Here is an 8,898-nt window from a genome sequence, read left to right on the forward strand (position 1 = left end):
GAAGAATGTTTCCCTGTCTACTATCCCAACACTGTGCATAATTTAAGGCACCTGTACCATGTCCTCCTTACCTTCCTCCCCCCCATAAGCTAAAATACCCCAGAATGTTATAGCCTTTTACATGCAAGTGAATGAGTGAAATGAGGCTCATTCACTACATTTTCTGCTTATTTAATCAATGCATATTCTCACTTATTAACGGGTAGGAAAGTCAGCTTAATTCCTTTGGCTACAGTTCTGTCTCTTTGGATGGAATACATATTCCGGGGCACATGGCTATGTTTCAGACATGTTAAAGGAATACAGGAACTAACAAGAGTTAAGCAGTTGCAGCAAATGAATTAACAGTACAGTGTAGGACTGTGTTAAAATCATCCAATTTTACATTACTCTAAAAATCAATCTTAGATCACAGCAGTCAATCCTTGTTGTGTAGACTGAGAAGAATGTTTTCATTTTTGTATAAAGTCACACGACAGGTCAGTCATTAGTGTGGATGCAGTAAAATGCATACTTTACCATGTTTATAAGTATAAGACAGCTAGAAAAGTTTAATTATAACAATGGCTACTCTCTGGCTAAATTAAAAGCAGCAGACGCCTGCAATGAAACTAAAACATCACGGATGTTGTTGTGCATATGTTTTTTTTAAAGGGAAATAACAGTCAAAACACAATGTCTAAACTCCAGCCTAATTTCAGTCAGTGCCAATATATTGTGTCTGTGCAATGAGATGCCATGCCCAAACATGTACTTTGCATCTCCAAAGTTCATTCATTCATAGCAGGCTGTCCTTTGCTTTGGACTCTAATTAGCTGAAAGAAGCCAACCATGTAATGGCTTCAGAAGTGTAAACACAGAAGCATGCATTCTTATGAGAAACCAGTCAAATTATTTTTATCTGGAAAAAGTGATGAGAGTCTTATGTGAGGTCAGCAAGAAAGCTGCCTGAGCAATGTAAGGCACAAACTGCTTTAGTGGCTAATTCTGGCCAATTGTGCTATAGTGTTCCTATTCCTGTAGACCACTAGTGTGTGTCATGCAATCTAGTCTTCTACAGTTAGCAGTCTTCTGCTCCACTAATTATCTTTTGTGCACTTACAAGCAAGTATTAACACAAAATAGAATTTGTAGTCTATTTCCCCCTAGTCAGGCTGAGGCAGATCTAAAAGAAAACTGTGCAACAATAAGACAGATGGGGCAATAAGATGTAATTATTGACACTATTGTTTTCTGTACAGGCTGGCATCTATTCTAGCTGCAGTACGAATAATTTACTATTCTATGTGAATTTCCTACAAAACAAAAACTCCACACAGTCTTTCAAACAAATGTTTCATTCTTCTGCAACAGCCACACATACTGTCACAGCAATAAATGATCAAATAAATACCTCTTGTTTGTTACCAGAAATAATTGGCAAGTATAGCTGTATATCAATAAACATTATTCTTCTTAATGGGACTTCTTTCTTTTCTGTCAGTTTGTGAATGGTGTCCTTTTTAATTATTTTTAAAATGGCATAGTTTGTTGTTGTTGTTTAGTCATTAAGTCGTGTATGACTCTTCATGACCCCATGGACCAGAGCATGTCAGGCCCTCCTGTCTTCCACTGCCTCCCGGAGATTGATCAAATTCATGTTGGTAGCTGCTGTGACACTGTCCAACCACCTCATTCTCTGTCATCCCCTTCTCCTCTTGCCCTCATACTTTCCCAACATGAGGGTCTTTTCCAGGGAGTCTTCTCTTCTCATCAGACTGCCAGAGTATTGGAGCCTCAGCTTCAGGATCTGTCCTTCCAGTGAGCACTCAGGGTTGATTTCCTTTAGAATGGATAGGTTTGTTCTCCTTGCAGTCCAGGGGACTCTCAAGCGCCTCCTCCAGCACCACAATTCAAAAGCATCAATTCTTCAGTGGTCAGCCTTCTTCATGGTCCAGCTCTCACTTCCATACGCCACTAATGGAAAAACCATAGCTTTGACTATGCAGACCTTTGTCGGCAAAGTGATGTCTCTGCTTTTTAAGATGCTGTCAAGGGTTGTCATCACTTTCCTCCCAAGAAGCAGGTGTCTTTTAATTTTTTACCTGTTGTCACCATCTGCAATGATCATGGAACCCAAGAAAGTAAAATTTGTCACTGCCTCCATATCTTCCCCTTCTATTTGCCAGGAGGTGATGGGACCAGTGGCCATGATCTTAGTTTTTTTGATGTTGAGCTTCAGACCATTTTTTGCACTCTCCTCTTTCACCCTCATTACAAGGTTCTTTAATTCCTCCTCACTTTCTGCCATCAGAGTGGTATCATCTGCATATCGGAGGTTGTTAATATTTTTCCCGGCAATCTTAATTCCAGTTTGGGATTCCTCCAGTCCAGCCTTCCACATGATGTATTCTGCATATAAGTTAAATATGCTGGGAGACAATATACAGCCTTGTCATACTCCTTTCCCAATTTTGAACCAATCAGTTGTTCCATATCCAGTTCTAACTGTTGTTTCCTATCCCACACATAGGTTTCTCGGGAGATAGATAAGGTGGTTAGGCATTCCCATTTCTTTAAGGACTTGCCATAGTTTGCTGTGGTCCACACAGTCAAAGGCTTTTGCATAGTCAATGAAGCAGAAGTAGATGTTTTTCTGGAATACTCTGGCTTTCTCTGTAATCCAGCACATGTTAGCAATTTGGTCTTGAGGGATACCCAAGACGGACAGGTCACAGTGACTAAACGCGATCCACCTGGAGTAGGAACTGTCAGGCCACTCCAGTATCTTTGCCAAGAAAACCATGAACAGAAACAAAAGGCTAAATAGTGGCACAGTACCGTAGTGTTTATAAAATAACATTTTGTAGTAGTGATGTGGCATGCATGTGCCAGAACCAGCCTGGCTTGCATAAGATTTTGGAGATTTTGGAACAGCTTCCTCAAAATGGGAGGAAAGTCTTTCATACCCTTCACCAAATCCTTCTCTCTGCTCACATCAAAATCTAAGCCCTTGGAAAGAAAGACTTGCCTACAACTCATCTCAACTCAATCCCTGCCCTGAAAAACCACTTATTCCTGTCCTTTCCCCTGATTTTCTAGCAAGCATGCTAGTTCTATGCCCTCTGTTGTATACTCTGAAAGGAGAGTGTCCTCTACATGTGAAGAGACTTCAGGATTTCTAACCATGGGGCGAGTCACCCATAGCAGACAATCTTTTCTTCATAGTGTAGAGAGTGTCAACAACTTGGGGCAGTCTGTCTGTACCATGATGATCCATGTAACATCCCTGAATCTCTTTCAAATGTAGCAAATTCAGTCTGCATTTACCATAGTTAGCAGATGTCTCAGCTTGTGTGTTCTAATAAGGGACAAATATGGGGGCAGCTTTCAAAAAGGCCAGAGAAAGAAATACATAAAGCACATAACAGCATGTTGTGGAATTCCTTTTCCTCTGAACATTTCAGGAAAAATAATAGGATCCTGAGTAATTGTTAAAAAATATCTGCATGACATAAATGCTCAAGGCTAAATAAATGACAATCCATTACAAAAAATACTGTACCAATCTTGGCCTTTTCTTCTAGCAAACATTTGGAAATTTCTAGGCCAAACTGCCCTGGGGATCTAAAGAGGAATGAAAGTCAAAGTAAATCTATCAGAGATACAGATGAGCAATCATTGATGAGGTAGGGCAATCCATGTTGCTTGAAACAAGAGATGAATGAACCATGAAGAAGAATAAATAATCCATTTGACACAATGCAATCTGTAGCTTGGGGAGTCAGCAAGTCGATTTAGAGGCAGCAATTCTCATTTTAAAACAATAAGGTCTTGCTTCTGAAAAGCAAACAGTTAATAAAATGGTGAGCGATTTGAAGAAATAATGGGAAAGGCAGAGAGAGCGGAAAAACAAGAACAAAAAAAAAACCCAAACCAAATGCATGTCTTCTGTGAGCTGGAGAATTAAATCCAATTGCTTGCTTAGCCACAAACTTAAAATTTACTTGGTGTTCTTGGGGCAATCAGTACCTTTTAGTCAACCTACTTTATTTATAAAGTGGAGAGGGAAAGCATGTGCAGTAGCCATGTATACTGCTGCTGCATATAACAGCATTTTGTCACACTCAATGCAAGAATTTCTGGTGATACTGTCATAAGACAGCTGTTATTTTTTTGCCCATAGGAATCCCCTATGAGCAGCATACTATCACATGATTTGCAGGGAGGACAAAAGTGAAGGCAAAAGAAGGAAAAGCTGCAGAAATAAGACCACCTCAGTATAAATCCTTCCTAAATCTTCTTTCCCCATAGTGGTTGTTTCAAAGTTTCATGCTGCCAGCTACATTTTTAGTGGGGAATGAGATCTATAGCAGAGCTTGGGCAATTTACTTTTTGGACTGCCCCATCCAAAACAATCACTGAGCATGCTAGGTGGGGGATTCTGGGAGTTATAGTCTCAGAAAGAAACTTTGCTAGTCTCTGTTTCCTAATAAATCTTATAGGGACACATTGAGGTGATACTATGGCTTAATTCCTTCTTATGCATAGTCTGCAGGCAGCTCTGAAAAGAAATTTCAGATAGTCAGAAGTCAGCTAGGATCCATCTTTCCCACAACTGAAATATTTACTCATCAGGCGATGACTCTTTAATTTATGCACCAGTGACATCTTGTCAACCTATGCATGGATTCATTTATTGGCTAATCACATGGAAAGGCTTGCTTCTTGCAAAACAATGTACCTAAACAATGGCTGCATGTCTTGCTCATATCTCTTGTTCTGTTAGGGCTAGAGATTAGTTAAACCATCACCACCACATTGGAGTCTGGATTAATTGTGATAAAAATGACATGCTGAAAATCCAAGTAACTGGATATTATGGCAACCTTAAGTTGGTCCCAATGTAATCCCATGAGTAGACCAATGAAATGAATGGAACTTGTTAATTCAACATTTATATAAGTCTCTGTTCCAACAGCTGTACCCTACATTGAATTAAATACAATATAGGGATGTGCATGTCTGTTTCATTTCAGGTTCTTTGGGTGGGTGGGTGGGTGTGTCTGTATCTGCTCCTTTTGTGTTCATGTTTTTCATGTACCACTTCTTTTGTCTATCACAAAATGGACTATTTCATTTTGATCATTTTGTGTTAGATCTCCCCATTTGTGTTTACTGCCGCTAGTAGTCTAAAAGTTAAAGAATCCCCCCATCAAAAAAAAAAAAAAAACACCTCTCTGAAAAAGAGTTTCTGAAAAAGCACAGAGGGAAAGCCATGGAAATCTATTCTAAAAGCAGACAACTGCACAGGGGAAAGAAAAATTATGAAAAAGTTCCAAAAACTCATGCACCTTTAAAAGAATTAGTATATAGTAAACTGACCAAGTAACAACTTTAAAAAAATCAGTCTGACAGGGAAAGTACATAGATACACAGGGAAAAATATCAAAGTGAAACATTCACACAGACAGAGCCCCCTCTCTAAACACAACAGAAGCAAGCAAGCAAATATAGCTTAGTGGTTTAGGTCTTTGCCTGTAGAACCAGAGGCTGGAGATTCAATTCCCCACTGTGTTTCCTTCACAAGGGCTAGGCTTGATGATCCATAGAATCCTTTCCAGCTCTGCAGTTCTAAGGTAAGGAAAAACAAAAAATACAGTCAAAGCCCCCTCCAACCAAAACTATTATAATATGGAGAAACTAATGTCTTATGTACCACCTGAAGCCTCCACTTCCAAATCCACCAGCAGGCAGCAAGCACACTAAAAGGCAGAGAGCACCAGGAGGTAGCACATTGATTCCCACAAGATTGATTGAAGCAAAGCACCCTCCTCATTGGATTCCAAACAATCCAGGCCCTTTTCAAAATTTCAGTATTCTCACTCCCCCTTTCCTGGACATTCAGATTGGCTGCCAACAACAGCACTCATAATACTATTGGATGAAAAATCTTCTGTGTGAAAGGTGAGGAGAAAAAGTGTGAAAGAAAGGTTAAGCAAGAGAAGGAAGCCTAAAAGAACATAAAACATTTGTGTGCCCTTCTTTTGTTTGAATGACTCATTCATGTTTAAGAGAATTTTTTTTAATCAATGAAAGAACAAAAAATGAGAAAAATAACTTATTTTGCATTTTTCCTCCTTTTGTATTTACACAAAAGGGTTTAGTGCTATCCTTATGTGATCCAAATATATAGTGTGTTTGCTTTCCAAATAACTACATATAAACATTGTGAAAAATATAGTCTGCACAAATAAGTGTTCATCAGAACTACTGTACCTTCAGCATAATCCAGTCTGATGGATGGTGCCTTAAGTATCCTTCCCCAGCTGCAAACTTCAGAGCAAATGATTGTATGGATGAAGGTTGAGGGTGTAGCAAGTGTGTCTCATTGCTTGTGGAGGATTTGTGTAAAGAATCAGTCCGTGTTCCTTCTTCCCTTCTTAAAATGGCAAAAGTAAATTGCTCACTGAGAAAATATCAAATTCCAAAAAAGAATTCAGATAATGGAAAGGTATTTACTCTAAATTAATTAACCACAATCTGTCTAGGTGACCACACTCAAGCTTGTTATGAGCTGTGACACAGTATGCCTCCTTGACTGACAGGAGAAGGATCCATTTCTTGTGGCTATTTAAAATAATAAATTGACAAGTTTCATGAATTTTGACAGAATGGCTGTTGTTACTGTGTCAGTAAAATCTAGGGAGGCCTTGCTTGTCCAGATAATCTGTGGAAGGTATAAAACAATTGCCTAGTACAACACAGTCTGTTTTTGTTTGTTTGTTTGTTTGTTTTTATGAGAGCAAACAGGTTTCTGTTGATAGATGTTTGCTCTGCATCTAATGGAACCATATTGGCTCAGGGATTCTGGGAGGTAACATCCACAAAAGGAAATTTTACAGGCTCTGGGCTGAGCCCTACATATAATTGGGTCTTTAGGAGTGCTTGTCTTTTGTCTTCATAATATTGATCTGTTGTTCATTTTTATTCATAAGAGCACTAGGAGTGAGAAAAAGAGAGAGAGGAGGAAGAAAAGATAATTGAAACAGAAGATGAGCTAATGATCTCAAATCTCAGTGCACTGGAAATAGGATAAAGACTCCTCTTCACAACACCACAGCAAATTTTAAGTAACTGGAAATCTGAAGATGCCAGCCACAGAGACTGGCGAAATGTTAGAAAGAACAACATTCAGAACACAGCCAAATAGCCTGAAAAACCCACAACAACCATCAGATCCTGGCCGTGAAAGCCTTTGAGAATACACTGAACACTTCTATGGGGAGGAAACAGTCAGACAGACCCAGAGAGTGGAAACACTCCAAAGCAAAAGAGCACACCTACTATGTTCCTTAACAATTCTACGATGCTGCAGAGACACAAAAAGCATACCAGCCTTCCTCAGGACAAAAAGGACCATAATTTCCCCACAGGCTAGCTGCATCCATGATCGCCTGGAACGTGCCCTCCTACAGGAAAGAATCCATACAACCCAGAAAAACTGGACTCCACAGACAAAGAACTATTCCTACACATCAATATCAGCCAAAAAAATGAGAAGTCAAGATTGGGACAAAATCGATACACTCTCCTACAGGGAGATGGAAAAAGAAATAGTGAACCATACAACCGCACAAAAACAGAAATTCAACAAATGCCAAACAAGCCAACTGAAACCTACACTAGACACCTCGCGCATCATCATCAACCTACCTGAATGCCAGCTCTCCCCGGAAGAAACCTCGGTCTTAGCCAAAGGAGGAAACTTTGCAGTCACACCCAGTAAAATTTCTGTGGAAGACATCATTGCCAAGGAGGAATCAGCATTATATATTCCAGAAGAAAAAGCAGAAGAAATAAGAGGACCATACGAAAAGCAAACCCCCCAAAAAGCAACATAACAAGAAAGGAGAGAAATGATATCAAGTCCCTAAACTCAAATCCGGATATCATCATTCTGCCAGCAGACAAAGGCAATGCCACAGTAATTATGCAAACAGAAAAATACAAGGACAAAATCAGGAAACTTCAAGACCCCACCACCTACAGAAAACTGAAATGGGAGCCAGCCAACAAAATCACAAAACAAACAAACATGCTGATCAAGAGTTCCTCCCTGCACCCCAACGTCCTTCAACTAATCTGCAAGACAGAAGCTCTCCCATGAAGACTATATGGACTCCCCAAAATCCACAAAGACTCAGTCCCACTCAGGCCCATTGTAAGTTCCATCGGCTCCCTGACATATGAATTCGCAAAATACCTAGCCACCCTCCTACAGAGCCACAATGGACAAACCTCATCCTACATCAACGACTCAGGACATTTCATAAGCAAGATCAGCACCCTGGGGACAGACTGATCAGCTTTGATGTAGTATCCCTATTCACCAAGGTACCGATAAAGGACACTCTAACAGTCATCCAGCAGATCTTCCCAGAAGACATCAAGGCCCTTTTCCAACACTGCCTAATGACCAGCTATTTTCAGTGGGATAATGAGTTCTATGAACAGCCTGGTTATAGCAAACTTCTACATGGAACATTTTGAAAAACAGGCCCTGGCTTCAGCACCCTTCACAACCACAGTCTGGTTCTGATACCTGGATGACACCTTTGCAATTTGAAACCACAGTCAAGAAAAACTGGAAGAACTTCTAAACCATCTCAACAGCATCTACCCAAATATATACAATTCACCATGGAAAAAGAAATAGAGGGCCACCTCCCTTTCTTAGATGTCCTGGTCATAAACAAAACTGACCTCCTATTGGGACACAAGGTCTATAAAAAACTCACAGACTGGTACCTACACAAAAACTCCATCCATCACCCACAAGAAAAAAGAGGCTAAAACATTGGTAGACAGTGCAAATCGGAACTGTGAAGCTCAATTTCTCAGCATCAAACTCAACCA

General features: G+C 39.9%; 1 long non-coding RNA gene across 1 annotated transcript; it reads right to left on the bottom strand.

The window, feature by feature from the left end:
- Positions 1-1,465: 1,465 nt before the first annotated feature.
- Positions 1,466-6,654, bottom strand: LOC144589322 (uncharacterized). Its single transcript, XR_013545383.1, has 2 exons — positions 6,259-6,654; positions 1,466-5,613 (listed from the first exon to the last, which is right to left on the bottom strand). It is a non-coding gene; the product is annotated as an uncharacterized LOC144589322 (long non-coding RNA).
- Between the last annotated feature and the right edge of the window lie 2,244 nt (positions 6,655-8,898).

The sequence above is a fragment of the Pogona vitticeps genome, chromosome 4, assembly GCF_051106095.1.
Source record: "Pogona vitticeps strain Pit_001003342236 chromosome 4, PviZW2.1, whole genome shotgun sequence".
NCBI classification, from domain to species: domain Eukaryota; kingdom Metazoa; phylum Chordata; class Lepidosauria; order Squamata; family Agamidae; genus Pogona; species Pogona vitticeps.